The sequence below is a fragment of the Manacus candei genome, unplaced genomic scaffold (genome assembly GCF_025592945.1).
Source record: "Manacus candei isolate 608988 ecotype Guabito, Panama unplaced genomic scaffold, ASM2559294v1 h1tg000037l, whole genome shotgun sequence".
In the NCBI taxonomy this organism is placed as follows: domain Eukaryota; kingdom Metazoa; phylum Chordata; class Aves; order Passeriformes; family Pipridae; genus Manacus; species Manacus candei.
Window position 1 is genome coordinate 14,120,165 of NW_026138085.1, and position 15,826 is coordinate 14,135,990.

Sequence of the window (15,826 nt, forward strand, 5' to 3'; positions counted from 1 at the left end):
GAGGGAAAAATGACTGCAGTAGTTCTTTGTTAAATGCTCAGTGCCACGGGGGAAGAGATGCTGTGGCTGCTAAATTTGGGGTGGATTAAACTCCCTTGTAGTACTGGGCAAAGCATTTTCATTTGGAGCTTGGAGTCCATCCAAAACAGAAATGCAGAAATACAGACCAAGCTGTGATTCTGACAACTGCTCAATCCTGTCCTCCCATGCCTTCTCCCCATATGAGCACAAACACCAGTTTTGGTTTCAAGACTTTAATCTTGCTTTTGTTTTTGGCTGAGCACTCATTTCAGGTAAATGCTGTCAACAAGCTTGTTCTATTTCCTGAAAACCTAAAAGTCCATGGATTCATTTTAGGAGATTCTTCTCTTCATTGCAGGCTTCACAGTTTACATGTGGGACCAGGACACACTTGTTGGTTTGTTTAGTTGCAAAAATATCCTAAATAAGGTCTTTTATAGCCTCATAATCTTGATTTGTTGTTAGGCTTTTCTAATACCTTTCAGCATTTATTAGCTGTGTATAGAGAAAACACCCTAAAATCTGATAATCTGTAATATTTTTACTCAGGCTGTTGAGTTGATTGCACTTTGTGACATCTTAAGTACATCATTGATGCTGCAGCTATAAGGTGATTATTGCTAGGTTATTGGCATTAAATATAACAGTACCCACAAGGTTTTAAAATTGTTGCATACATTAGAAAGGAGATAAAATGTATTGATTGTGCTGGAATTCATTCACAAGTTTTTTAAGACTGCACTGTGCCCAGATGAACTGGGAAAACCCTGATCTTTTTGCTGATAAGAAGCTGAGCTCCCATCAGTTCTGCACTAACAGAATTAGGCTCCCAGAAATAGCTGGAGACAGGGGAATCAAAATATCACCTAAGCTGGTACTGATCTGCCTCTCTTATGTTAAGTGGGAGGTGGGCTCCAAATTCAAAGAAGTAGAGGGAAGTGTAGCACTGATTTCCTCAAATTGTTTCCTAAGTGACCAAATTCCTGGGGGACTGGGCACTTTTCCTCAGTGACTTTTGTTGTCTGCTCTTTGAGATATGAGAGCTTGGCCCTATTCCCTGTAGAAGATCTATATAGATTGAATGGCCTAAAACCTCTAAGATCAGCAAGAAATTAGCCAGCACAGATGGGAACTTGAGTCCTGTCACTAACTTTGAACAGGCAGGGTAAGATCTCAGGGATAAATGAGAAGGCTTAAGGGAAATGTGGTGCTTAAAGAACTTTATTACTTACATTCCATAGCAGTGATTTTGATTAATCGCTCTCTAATGCTTGAAGCACCATATCCAGATCAGAGGGAGCTCTGCACATGATCTACACAGAGACCCCAGAGCTCGGTCTAAGGGGCACAGTCATAAAGTAATTTCTGCAGTTGTAAAAAATGGGATGGCAGAAATGGGGAAGAGGGTAAAGGTGTTAAAAATGCAGGTATTGATTAGATCCATTTCAGTTGGGATCAGCCCTGGTGCATGCTGTGTGTTCAGAGGTGTTAGTCTGGGTTGCTGCCCTGGTACATCTGAATGGAGTTGCATCTGGGGTGCTGAAAATTGTGATGTGATGCAGATTGAGCCACTCCTCTGCGTGCCATGACACAATTTCCCTATCCCAGAAGGACCACCCAAGGCTGAGAGGTTATTTGATTCCTAGGGATGTACAGGCTGTAACTTTGCTGTCTACAAGTGCTCTGTCACTCTGAAAAATCAGCCATGTGGTTGGCATGAGATGTGAATTTTCCATTTGTACCAGCTGGTGCAATGCAAGGCTCTGAGAAGGTGGCAATAGCATTTGAAGCTTTATCAGCTTTTTTCAGACTTGTAGGTAAATGAATTGTAGACTGTGACCCTGAACTGAAGATGGCCACTCTCTTTACAGCCTCAGCAAAATCCTTACTGGGTCCTCATGGAAAAAAAAATGTTGTCCCCTTTCAGAACAGAATAAGCCAAGTGTTGTGATCCTGTGGTGTCCTGCAAGCCAAATCCAGCCTTGCCTCCCCTGGCCACAGCCAGCCCAACTCCTGGGAGATTAATGAGCCAAATTCTGATCTCAGTTATATTTGTAGACTTGTCCCATATCCATCCTATATAAATCAGTCTTATCCTGTTCAAGAAAGCCAGCTGGGTTTTGGTCCCAATTAAGTCAATGGGAATGTTGCCACTGACTGAGTGGGTTTGGGTTTCACTTGGGGCTGAGAGCTTTCAGTTCCATTTAACTGTTTCCTACTGGAAAAGGCAGTGCTGTCCCAAAGCTGAAATAAATATTTGGCTTCCTCTAAATCAGGCAGCTCTCATCTAAAGGTGCATTGCATTTCCCACAAAGGCTGCTGCAATATTTGGTTGGCCAGGATGCTTCCCTTTCATGCTGAATCAACGACTCTAATAAGCATGATGACAAAATATGAGGACTTCTGTGTAATTATGGCAATGGCACCACCTGCCTCTAATTAAGCTGCCAAAACATTTGGTCTAAAATGATGCAATGAATAAGAAAAAAAAAATTATATCCAATATTTTGGCAATGCAACAAGAAGCTGGCTTTCCTCACATAATTAGCTTTAACAAAGTGTTGTTAATCTGATTTTTGATTAATAGACTATTTAATCTTATAGCAGGCTGACAAGACTCTGATCTACCTCTGGTTTAAATTTTTTCTACCAAAATAGCTAAGATTTGTAAGAGTTTTAAGAGATATACTTGTATGTGAAACATTAGATTTTCTCATTATTTTCATTGTTCTTCATGAGAGCCCCAAAGGTTACATTCTCTGAATTCACTGAACTTTTAAGCCTTTCATTAAATTGGAAGCCAGAGGAAAAGCTGATTTTTTTTCCCTCTTCCTAACTCCTCATACAGACAAGTCACTGGTATGACTAATTGGGGGGAGGAGGGGTGCCCAGGAACCTTACAAACTTTGCACATTTTAGAGCTGCTGGTCAGCTGGCAGAAAGTATCAGCTTTGTGGGCTGCTGTGATGCCCTGGGGTGTCTGGTGGCTAATGGTGTCCCCCTAGAAGTGCTTCTCCAGTTGGATTTAGTGACAATGAGAAGAGGAATATAATGTGTAACAACAGCAAAGCAGCCCGACTGCTTTTTCAGAACTTGTGGGGCCATTTGGGTTTCAGAGCTGTTAATGTAACCTGGCATGTTAAATCAGACATGATCAACACTGTAAAAGAGCCAAGCATACCAACAGTACAGATGGGTGGCAGATAATGAAAGCAGCCGTGGCTGGGCTGTGTAAAACTGCTGATCAAACCACATTAATGTGTGGGCCTTATAATTCTGAAAATCAGCATTTGAATACACCAGGATGCAAACAGGTAACTGTGTATTCACTGTAGGTGGCATGTTTTAAAAACAAGTGTTTAGCACCTTGCTTATGTCCTGCCCTGGGTGCCTTAAATTTCCTTTGGTCGTGATTTTTCCACAGCCTCGTGCCCCCTGTAACATTTGGTGACTCCATAAAGTGGCTGTAATAGTTTTCACCAGCCACAGTGTTTGATGTCTGTTCTCTCATCATGCTGGGTCTCTTTCCCATAGCACTGGCTCAGCTGGATTATCGACTCCCACTCCAGCTGCAAAGTCTCGATGAACTTTAAAATTCAGAAGAGTTTCAAGAAAATCCAAGAACTTGGCAGCTCCGGGCTATTTGTAAAGATGACTGTTAATTCAAAAGATTTGTTTCAATTTTCTCAGCCTGAAGTAATGATAATGGCAGTGTTCTTGTATATGCTATATTGCTGGGCCAGTGGTGAGATTTCAGGATTTCAGAAAAGGTTTCCTGGTACAGTTCCTTGCTCTGACAGCAGAGATTTGATGGCACGAATGATACTCCCTTTATAGGTCAGACAGCCTTTATATCAGTGTGTTCACACACCCTTCAGAGTTGGGTGCAGAAGTCCATTTGTTATCTCCAGGCTGCCTTTGTGCAAGCAGGAGGTTGGTTATGTAGTAAACCTTCACAGATTTGCTAAGTAAAAGCTTAGTAGCTGGGTGGTACCATGGCCCACCAGGTAAGAGGTTGCAGTGTAAAACCAGCTCCACATTCCACCCACTGCCAGCACCTGAGCAGTGGAGCATCCTCAACAAACACTTTCTGCCCAGCTGTGTGACAAGACAATGAGGGCCAGACCATCTAATGCTGATAGAGTCTGTGAATCAGAACTCCGATGTGGTGATTATCCCACAGGATCTGCTGAAGCAGCAGGAATGTGTGGTTACTCACCACCCACTGGCACACCAGACAATAATAAAAGCCAGTATCTCTATTAATTCCCAAATCTTGTCAATACACCGCCCTGCTACTCCAAAACAAAAGCAACAACCCTTAGGTGACCTCACCTCTATTACACATTGGACTGGCAGATTAAATGCTTGTGACTTCTTTTTCCCCCCTCCACTCTCTATCGTATTTATCAAATATGTTTTCAGATGCGGATTTGGGAATTCCCTGTGTTTACTTTTAAGTGCACTTGATAAGATTTGTTTTCTTAAGAGCTGATCCTAGAGCTGAACAAATGGGCTCCTGAGCCAGTCTCTAGAAGGAGATGGCTTGGGTCAGTTTAATGTTTGCCGTGATTAAAGTACACATTGCTAAGTAAACACAGAGAGGAATTATATATTATTTGAATAGCTCCTAATTACGGTGAGCTCTTCCTAACTTCTGTACTTCCTTTTTAAAAGATGAAAGTCGAGTTCCTCAAAATTCTCATATTTAGTTCCTTTGGAGTAAATGGTCTGATAAACAAAACAAATATTACTGCTCTAGTTTGTATCATGCTTCTTTTGCATGCTAATCCTAAATTCCCCTGAGATAATTTGACAAGAAGGCCATTAATGCAAATTTAAGCGTGACCTAGAAAGGACTTATTTTTCATGTACCACATTGATTCTTTGCTATTGTTATTTGTTCTTCTTTGTTTTAAACCGCCTAGTGTTTCGAGGTTGCCTTTCCTTCTTTTTATTTCCCTTTTTCCCCCTCATGATTATGGTAGCATAGTTCACAGCAGAAGAAATACATTGCTTTCAAATAAAATGCTCAAGGAAGATATGAAAATGTTGCATGTAAAGAACAGAGTTTATCTGGCAACTACTAGATATAGTTTGGGAAAACTGTTTTTGTAGGCAACTAACTAAAGTTGACTTTAATTTCTTTTCTTTTACTGGAGAACTTGTGTGTAAGTTTGCATTACAGATAGCTAAGCTTTCCCAGCAGATCTGGTCTCAAAGCTCTCCCTTGCCCAACCATGCCAACTGCCCAGCATAGCGAAGTAAACATTAACAAACCCAAAACTGTTGCAGATACAAGGATTAAACATTCTTTTTTTTTCAGTTGCTTAACTTTGTTTCAGTAATTTCTAGGCGTGACATAATTTTGGGGGGCTCTAGCTCTGACATTCATGTAAGTTATTTAATGTAGAAAAAAGCAAGGAACAGACTTGAGAATCTCAACACTTGCAGATTTGGTTATACCTTGTAAGGAATAAAAAAGGTCGCAGTTACCTGTCTCCCTTTAGCCCTTTGCAGGTCACTTCAGGGCTCTTACTATTTTTGTAATATAATATATATGGAAATAATGTAACCTTTCCCAAAGGGATCTCAAAGCTCTGTGCTATCTTCTTTCACTAAGTCCTTGAAAAATACGCCATTGCTCATAGTCAGGAAAAGTAAATGTAGCTGGTTTCCAGATAAGATGTGGCCTGTTGGTCTGTGTTGGTGGAAACCCCTCTGTCCCAGCGTGTGCGATTTTCCTGCTTTCCAATGTAATGGCAGAAGGAAAACGTTTTTTTTTCCTTGTAGCTCTGCCTGTGCCGGGAGGGTGTTGCCGCTGGTGGCCCCGGGGCTGTGAGCGAGGGCGGGCACACAAACGGCCCCGGGGTTAGTTAATATTTTCCCCTCCCAGGTCGATACGTCTGCTCAGCATTCGGCTGGAGAGAATGCAAAACACTTCCTCGTGTGGCGCAATGGGGACAGCGAGCAGTCCTGAGGCGGAGGGAGGTTAAATGACTCGAGGTTGCGGAGTAATTGAAGCGGAGGTTGCTGGAGGTGCGAGTCCCGCCGGAGCCGGGGCTGCGCTCCTGCCCTGCCCCGGGAGCTGCGCCGGGAGCGGCTTTGCCAGGACCGAGCACACGCTGACACCGTGCCAGCTCCTGCTGCCGCAGAACGCACCCAGTGTCCAGCACGCTTGACCCCGTCTGAGTAACTTGTTTTGCCATTTGTCACTGCCAAATGTTTCTTTATTCTGCCTCAGTCACTTGGTTCGCCACTCATTTGACTCCCTGCATAATTAACTTTGCCAGCCAATTGACTCGCTGTGTAATTATCTTTGCCAGTCACTCCGGTCTCTGCATATTAATCACGGTGTGCAGTGGGCCTCGGGGCAGGCTGCAGCTCGGTGGGGCTGGCAGCAGGTGCTGGCCAGCCCTCGCACCCACCGGCCACTGCCTGGTGGAAGGAGAGAGCCCGAGGGCTGCTGGCGCAGACGAGACCTCGCTGGGCTGGGACCACAGCAGGGCTGGGACAGCTGCAGACATGCTGCCACTTGCTGCTTCTCTTCCCTGACCCGAATTTAACTCTACTTCCCAGCAGTGCCCCCCCTCCAGCCCTTCCCCTCCTCATTTAATTGCTCTCATTTCATATCTCATCCGTCTGCCTTGGTCGGCTTCTCCAACACACTTCCCCGTGCACTTCACTGCACTCTGCTTGTGCAGCCTTAGCCCTTTGCTCCCTGAACAACCCACAAATTCTTTGTTCAGCTTCAACTGGGGGGCTGGTTTTTTGCAGGATGCCTCGGAAAAATTATCTGACTTAGAGTGACAAGTGTGAAGAGCAGTTGCAGTCAGTTTATACATCCTCCTCGGGGAAAATAAACCTGTTAGTGTGTGCCATATGCTACAAAGAAGTGGCTCTTGGCCACGCAGCTGAAACACTAGAGCCCTTCCTTGACTTCTTTGTCTGCTTGTCTATTTGTCTTCAAAGGAGGAGCCCCTTTCAGCTGACACTTCTTCTGTCCTGTTTGCCAAATAGCTGTGGACTTTGTAAATAACGCAGATTAAAGTTTTGGATGTTGTCAGGAATAAATAACATCATGACCAGATTTATCATCTAATTGCAGAATAATGTACTTTGGAAAATGATCTTGCCTGCCTACTGTTCAGAGATGGTCGTTTTTCTCCGTTGGTGCACTTTGCCTTTAAAATCTCTCTAGCCTGTGCTCTGCTCTGCCCCTTCTGTCCAACTTCAGTCTAGCCCATGTATTGCTTGATCAAATTTTGTACAACTTCATTCCCTATTGGATACGCTTCAGCTCTAAAAACTCGATTCAGCACCAAAAACAAAGACTTCCAATCTAATTTTCCCTGATGTTGTTTTTTAGTTTGCCTGGATGGATAAAAATCCTTTACCAGGATTTTGGCCTCTCTGTATCCTTTTGTATTGACTAGTTATTTCATAGTCCAGTTATTCTCCTTGCTTTGAGGACCTACAACAAATTCTTGTAAAGAGCCTTTTAAAATCCTCTCACATTGTTTGATGTTTTGCACCCTGTGTGTAACAAACAATGTCTTGCAGAGCTTATTTTTCTGAAGTATCAAGGAAGATAAATACCCAAATGCATTTCTGAGATACAAAGGCACAGGACTGTACTGTGAAATCAAGAGTGATGTTGTTGTCTCACCTAATTTCAGTTGAGGTAGCTCCACAAACTTCAGCTTCTGGGATTAGTGTGGCTCTATCCTGAGGTGCTTTAGCCTTGCTCAGAGGTTGCTCATGGACCTCGACCTGGTGCACCATCAGATTTGAGTGATGTGAATGTTTTGTTCATGTCAAAGGGAGGCAAGTACTCCCCCTCCTCCCAGCTTGTCTTTCAGTCTCCAGCTTTTACATTCCCTGACATGTTCCTTGGGGAGCCTGAATTATTGTTGGTAGTGGTTTTGTTTTGCAAGAGTACGAGTTCTTTGGCTGACTAATGCACAGACAAATCATCTGTCCTGGCTTGGTCTTCCCATAACTTCCGCATAACAAAAGGAAAAGGAGTGATCCCATCTCAGCTGTCCTGTGCTCTCACACCTGCATTTCAGTCTGGGGCAAGATAAGGGAACTCTGCTGGGAAGAGATCTGAAGTTCACAATCTGGAGTGTTTCTTCTGAGGTTTAATGATTTTTTTTTTCTTCTTCAGAAAAAAAGAAAAATTAGTTCATATGTGAAGTATGACTGCAGTTTGTTACATTTTTTTTCCTGAAGTGTCTCTGCCCTGCCTCTCCCGACAGCTTTGAGCTGCAACAAACCCACTCAGAAATGCACTGAAGCCAGTTCTGACTGGTGAGGACAGTGCTGCTGCTGAAATTCGATTTCAGCACAGGAAGCGACATGACTGGAGCAAATTCCTCAGCTTGACATTTGAGAGCAAATATCACATCATTGGTGGTTTGGCTGGGCTGTTGTTTTGGGCTAGGTTTGGGTCAGTGGGAAACGTGGTGACAGAGGGGATGTGCTAACGCAGCCTCGTGTTGCCTACTCGGCTGGGGAGAATTTGGGGAACAAGGACACACCTCTGCATTTTCCCCAGGTCAGTCCCCACCTTTGCAGATGTACAAACTTCAGGCTCCATGCACAAGGAACTCCAGCAGAACAGAGGAAAGAAACACAGTCCTTGCAACGAGCTCTAGCTAAAGATTAACCTTGCTGACTAATTGAATGCTGGGAATGAAAAACGCTAAAGCAAATAGACAAAAGAACAGGGCTGTATTTTTCCTCTCCATCTGCTGATGGAGGGCAGTGTTGCCACCTGTTTGGGTCAATATATTTGGATATTAAATAAGCCCAGTCTCCTTCTGTGATACAGCAGCGAGAATTTAATTCCAGATCTATTAGAAAAGTCTACAGCATAAAGGAAGCCAATAACAGAGCATGTCCTTCAAGTTATATTTCACACCCACCCAGTACATGGAGATAACAGTGTTTACTATCACTTTGTGAGTCTGGATGACTAAATCAGAAAGTAATGAAATGCAGCTGCCTGCCATGTTCCTGTTTTCTCTTTTATTTATTCATCTTTCTGTAAAAGAGCCCAAGGTCTGTGATCCCCCCCTCTAGGGAAAGCCTGGCTGCAGCCAGGGAGATGTGGAGGCACAAACTACTGCTGAAATCCAGGGGATTTCAGCTTTGGTAACAGAGTGGGTTTGGTTCAGGACTCCTAGTTTAGTCTTTTCACTGTTGTCTGAACAATCCTGACACCCTCCAAACTCAGTGCAAGAGCTCTCTCTTTCCCGGTACTGACCTGTTGTGATGAGGGAGGAAAAAGAGACAACAGTGAAGGAAGGGGACAGGGATGCTGTTGGAAAGCATTGGCCTTTTAAGACCTCCTTTAGAGTGTCTCTATTATTGCAAAGATGAGCTTGCTATAAACTCCTGGATGGACTGACAGAGCCTGATGTGCAAGAGAATGGGCCTGAGACAGTTTTCTATTATCTGGGAGATTTCTGTCTTAATAGAAGGTTTCAGAGCCAGTTTGAGAGTTGAGCTCTAAAATTATGCCCCCACAGGAACAGAGTGTGTTTTGATGGAAAAAGCAAATAAATTGTGGTTTAGGATATTGGACACACACAGTATTATTCTGCTGGTTCTCAAATCACGCAGACTCCATCACGGACATTGAGCCTAAATGTCTTCTGTGGCAGAAATCAAAATCACTTTCTGTTCTCATTAAGGAAATGCTAATATTGGGCAATACCTGGTGAAGGTGGCTGCTGTGTTCATCTCTCAGACTCTGCAGAATTCTCTTCTCTCTGCTGCTGAGCCCTTCCTACTCTTGTGCACACATTTTTTTCTTAATTTTTCTTTTGACAGTATCTACTATCTCAACCTGTAAGTGTGAAATCAATGTTTACATAATTTGAACCAGTTAAAAGTAATTAAAGCCAACCATCACCTCCCAGGTTGGGCTGAAATGGAGAACAGTCCATGCCCCAGAACACACACGCAGAGTCACGTAGCAGGATTAAATGGTAGCAGATCGTAAGGTCGACTCAGATGAAGCTCTGCTACCCCAGTGCAGCTCTGTCCTGTGATCCCAGCCATTAGAACAGAGCTCTCTCCACATTCAAACCTGTGGTTTATTAAATAGATTCTGTGATTTCAATCTTGCCACTACTTTATTTACTTTACTACTTTCTTTACTCGCCACTTGTGGGTGGTGTCTCCCTTGGGAATGCTAGCCACAGCTTCCATTACTGGCTGCACCATTTGTCATAATTCCACATTATTTTCTTTTCTGCCAATGACAATCACATAAAGAGCAATGGATTATTTACCTCCTTCCAGTTTAAACATGATCTATATATTTTGGGCCAGCTTAATAGCTTTTACATTTACAGTGCATTTTTTGAAGATTTTAATTAGATGTGTTCCAATAATTCCTACAGCAACATTTATTTTTCTGCCAAAACCCGGGATTCAATAAAGAGGCTGCCTTCATGTTTTATAGGTTTTAAAGAGAAAGAATCTAATGAACAATTTTTGGTGTTATACTTGTTGGGTTTTTTTAATCTGCAATTAAGGGAATGTAATTACTTTTCACCTTGTCTTCTGTTTGCTTTTTGCATTCCACTTCTGTGCTTGGGGTATGAATCATGTTTTATTTCACAGTTGGAGAGCAGGCATGGGTGTGCTGCTGATTCTGTGTCTGGGCTGTATTTTTGGTAGACACTCAGCCTCTACAAATCAACAAAGGAGTCACTGAAGCCAAGTTGGTTTAGATGAGCAAGGGATGTAACCTTTGATCTTCTGCAAGAGAAAGCCCTTGACCCTGCCCCTTTGAAAAATCTAATTTCAAACAAAAACTACATGACTGTCAGTCAAACACACACTATTCTCTGGGCGAGGGTTTGCTCTTGCAAGCTTTTTTCCTCCTCCGAGGAATGCAGTCGATAGAATTCAGATAAAAACCTGATAGCTAAGAAAGACCCTTCAGCAAAATGTTTGTCCAGCAGTGTTAGAACTTGCCCCTGGATGATGAGTTAGATCCACCTTTGTCATTCCCTCACAGCTCTCACGCAGTTCAGCAGCTGATTCCAGCACTCCTTGGAACTCACTGACAATCATCAGCCTGGATCTGCTCCTACTGACAGTCAGTTTTACACTGTCAGAGCACAGTGGGCCTGGGCCCATCTCTCCCAGGTGACCTGCCTGCCTTCCATAGTTCCTTTTCCAGCCTCAAGCTGTATCTCTGTGCAATGACTTTGTGGGCTCAGCCGAGCTCTCCCTTGAACCTACTCTGTAATTAGCTCTGCTTTAGGTTCTTATCAGCAGATTAACTGCTGCACAAACATTCTGCATTTCCATGGCTTCCAAGCCACATAGGAACTTGGCCACAACCTTGGCATTACTCAATATGTCATCTGAAGTCTTAGAAGTTTTCCAGACCTTTTAATCTTTACTCCTCACATAATATTGTTCCCTTCAAATGGATGTCATTCCACCCACAGACACTTTGCCTCGTGGGGATCTAAAGCAAGCTGGGTTGAGTAAAGACCCATTTCACACAGGGAGGAAAACACAAGAAAGATAAAGAATCTAAATATAAGCCTCCATTTGCGAGGACAATAAAGCCCATGTTTAAATCCATTCCTGTTGTAGTTATGGGTGTTATGAGAGCTATAGAAACGACAACCCTATTTGTACTTGATGTTGTAGGAATATATAATGAGGAGGAAGTGTTGTGTCCTGAAAGACTGCCTGGCAGTGTAGGGATAAAGTCAACAGGGAGATCCAAGCAACAGACAGGAGTACGGGAAAGTTGACAGAACTTTTATCTACAGAGGGTTTCAGTGGCTGAAACAAATTATCTGTTGAACAGCGCTGTGATCTCTGTGGGTATTGTGGCCTATCCACATCCCTAAGCAAGTATTTAAGTCTAATTGAAGAAATTAAAGCTTAACATGTGCTTCAGTGCTTTGCTGAATCAGGGCCATAATGCCATTTTAACGCTGGGCAGGGATGAGCTACAGACTGTGTGATATCAGTGACATTCCTTAGTGGCTCCCAAATTGGGTATGTTCTGTCCAGCCAGAAGAACTGAAGCCCCTTTCTGTACTGCGATTTTCAACTCTGATTAAACCATCTCAATATACATTCCCGAGGCCACTGATGTAATAGATTCCTTCCAGAGAAAAAACTGCGTAAGGCAACGCTGCCAGGAAACGGGAGCACTGACACTTGGTGCCTGTATTTATTGTAAATATCCTGACTGAAGTCTTTTGTGTGGTACTTTGAGAAGCAGCTTGTTGTTGTCACCCTCTTCAACTGCACCATTGTCCAAGTCTGAAAAGAAATTGGGATCTCATCTGTGGTGAAGAAAATCCATCTTAGAAAAGGAGATGAAATACAGTAAAGACAAAAATAGCCTGAAAATGGGTTTTCAGTGGGAAAGTACGTCTCCTGGAGCTCTTGTCAAAATAATCTTCATCAACAAAGGGCTCTTAACTGCTATGGGATTTTTAGCTCTTTTTTTGTCTGTAATAGTAGATTCAATACATGAATGCCCATTTCCCAAAAGTGACGCTCTCCCTGACCGTATGGTCACAACATGACCCCCAGTCCCTTGCTTCAAACAAACTCAGCAGCTTGGCAGCCTTCTGTGCAAGGGAGCCAGCTCACCTTACTCTTAGGCATTTCCCAGAAGCAGCAAAACTGAAGGGGAGTTTTGCAGCTGAGCAGGATAAAACTCGAGTGTTTGTGCCCTCCACCATGGCTGTACCACAGGCTCGAGAGCTCTTCTGCTGGAATCAACAAGCCCCTTATCTCAGTACTCCAAATGTGCAAGGCTCCTTTATGCATTAAGCAACTAAATTATAGCCAAAAATAAAAAAAAAACAAAACAACAACAATTTTTTGGCATACTCATAGTATTGAATGTCATTATACTGTTAAACATCAAGGATACTGAGTTTGGACTGGAGTTCTCCCCTGCTAGAGCAGTTAGTGACTGCAGGCTATGGCATCTGGGCAGGCCAGCACTAACCAGAGGTGCACACAGCTCTGTGTAACAGCATCCACAGCTCCTTTCCAGCCCCTGCTGAAACCTGTGGATGTTCCCATAGCCCCGATAGCTTTGCCAGACCCTCATTAAGGTGTCAGAGCTAAAGACAGGGAATATCAGTTAAAATGTGGGGCAAGGGTGGGGCTTAGCCACACAACAAAGAGCTCCAGACACTGAGCCTGGGGGCAAGTGGGGACACTGCTCCAGGGATGGTGACTCCTGTGGTGGTTGTGGACCAGCCACACCCTGTGGCTGCTGACAGGCCTCACCTGGTAAAAATTATCACAACCCTAAGGAAAGAGCACAGCTGTTTACCAAAATTGAGAGGGGAATATCTTAGTGAAACCACATGGTTTACTGGGTGTGCCTTTCAATTTCTGATAAATCCCTCCGTGAAAACATGGCCAATCTGTCACCACAGGTACCTTTCTAATTAAAGTGAGAACATACCACATGCATTTCTCAGTGTCCAGTGCTCTTTCTCCTGGGTGCAATTGGCAGGGCTGGGTTTGATCTGTGAGCTCCTTGTGTGGCTTGGTTAGTGGCCACCTTGGAGCGTGCTCCTCTGTCCTCCAGCCACCAGAGCAGCAGAGACCAATGGGATGCTGTGCCAGTGACTTCCTGAAGCCAGACTGCTGATAGAGATTTGGGCAGTTCTGTCTTACTGAAATTAATTCCCCTGTTGAGTCAATAAAATGTGGATGCTGAAGTTAACACAGAGTGCAGCACTAAGCCCTGTGAGTGAGAACCAAGAGGGTGTGTGTCTTTCTTTACTAAGGACAGCTGGTGACTGTCAGAGGACACCGTTCCCTTTCACAAAAAAGTATGGAACAAGTCAGCTGCTGCTGAAGCAAATATACCCCTTTGCCACCTTTTCTTCTTTCCATCTGAGAACAACATCTAAATGTCAAATGATGGTGAGTGACAACCCTTCCTTTTACAGCCTGCTGGCGACTGTGGAAATGTGGTTTGGCTGTCTAGAGAGACAGAAGTGATGAAGATGTGGAATGTCTGAGGACCAGAGGCTTCTTCTTTCTGGATTCCTGCCATGGTGTTTCCTAGATTCTACCATTGTCCTCCCTTGCCCGTGGGAGAAGGTTATGATGTGTCAGGGAATGATGCTGTCACCCAGCTGGGTGAAGCCAAGGGGCTGCACCTTTGTGTGCTAGTACCAAAATATCCTTTTGTAGGAAGGCAGAAATGAGGAGAGACTGGGAGACTGACTCAAGAATATTCTGGGTTTTTTGTGGGTTTGTGATGTTTCTTCGTTCTCCCAGGTGTCTCATTAAAAATGAATTAAAATGAGACAATTAGCTGCTACTGAGAATTTACAATGCTGCTGCATCAAAGTACTTTGGAGTACTCACTAAATAACAGCCAAGTAATTGGTACCTATCACTACTCTCTGTCACAAAGACAATGGACATGGCAAGAGTCCTGGAGAGATGTGGTCTTTACTGAAAAAAGAAATAAGCCTGTTTAAACAGGCTAATTATAAACAACATATATAAATTAACATGATTAGCAGTAGCTTGACTGGCTTTTTCTTTCTTTTCTCTTTTTTTTCCTGCTTCCTTCCATACAGTTCTCTTCTGGTTGGCTGTAGAATGGGTTCCCTGGTGAACAAATAATGAAAGACAGAAATAATATTACTTTCACAAAACTATGGTCAAAATACCCTTGTGCTTCTTAAAAATGGAAAATGTGGATACATGTCAACTGGCAAACACTGTCTGACAGTGACTGCAGGACAGCTGCAGCTTCTTCCATGTGTCCCCTCTAACCTTGCTGCTTCTCCTTAGTGCAGAGCAGAATTCAGGTCTTCAATACTGTCAGGACCAAAATTAAAGGCCAACATTTCCCATGCCAAACCTACTGTGCAGGTACCACCAGTCCTTGTGTGTGGGTCACACACAGCCTGGACAGGGTCCCCCTCTGGCACAGGCATGTTTGGTCCCTGCCAGCCCTCCACTTTGAGCTGTGATTTACTGCTTTTCCACGTCTGCAGCAAGGTACAGCTGCTTCTGCCTCCCCAGCTCTCTGCTCCTGGGGGGCAGGACTTCATCCCAGGAAAGGCAGGAAAGAAACAGGAAAAGCAGTAAGGCAGGAGAGTGGCAGGAGAGAATTTCTAATTAACTCTTTTTCACAGGTTACATTTTTAGTTGAGACTATACCAATTCCAGTTTTCATAACAATGCACTTTTCCTTTGACAAGTGCTTATTTAATTTCATATAGTTGTCTAAATAGTTATCACACTGCTAATGTTTCCAGCCAGAAATTACTCCCCAGTGTGCCAGATCCAGACCTTCCAGTAATTTGTGTATGTAAATTTAGATTATTATTACATTAACATGTAGTACTACAGGTAACAAAATGAAAGAGCAGGTACAAATTATCTGCATAAAAATCTGCATAAAATATTCACATATGGAAACCTAATTTTTCTTGTTTGTAGAAATGTCTCAACATGTAAGATCTATTTATCAATCTCACTTGTGCCCACATAGCTCATATTTATTGTGTGAGTCCTAACATCATCTTCCAGTAGTTCATAAAATATGATCACTACTTGGGACCTGATCAGAATTCAGAACTGTATGATAATTTGGTTACTACTGTGGGTCTAAAATGCCCTTTTTTTTCTTTTCCTGCTATGAATTTTTTCTCATTTAACAGTCAACTCCACTATAGAGATCTGGGAATTAGCAGCTGATGACTGTTCAGCACTGCAGGATGCTTAATGCAATTAGCAAAGTTAATAAAATGTTGGACAG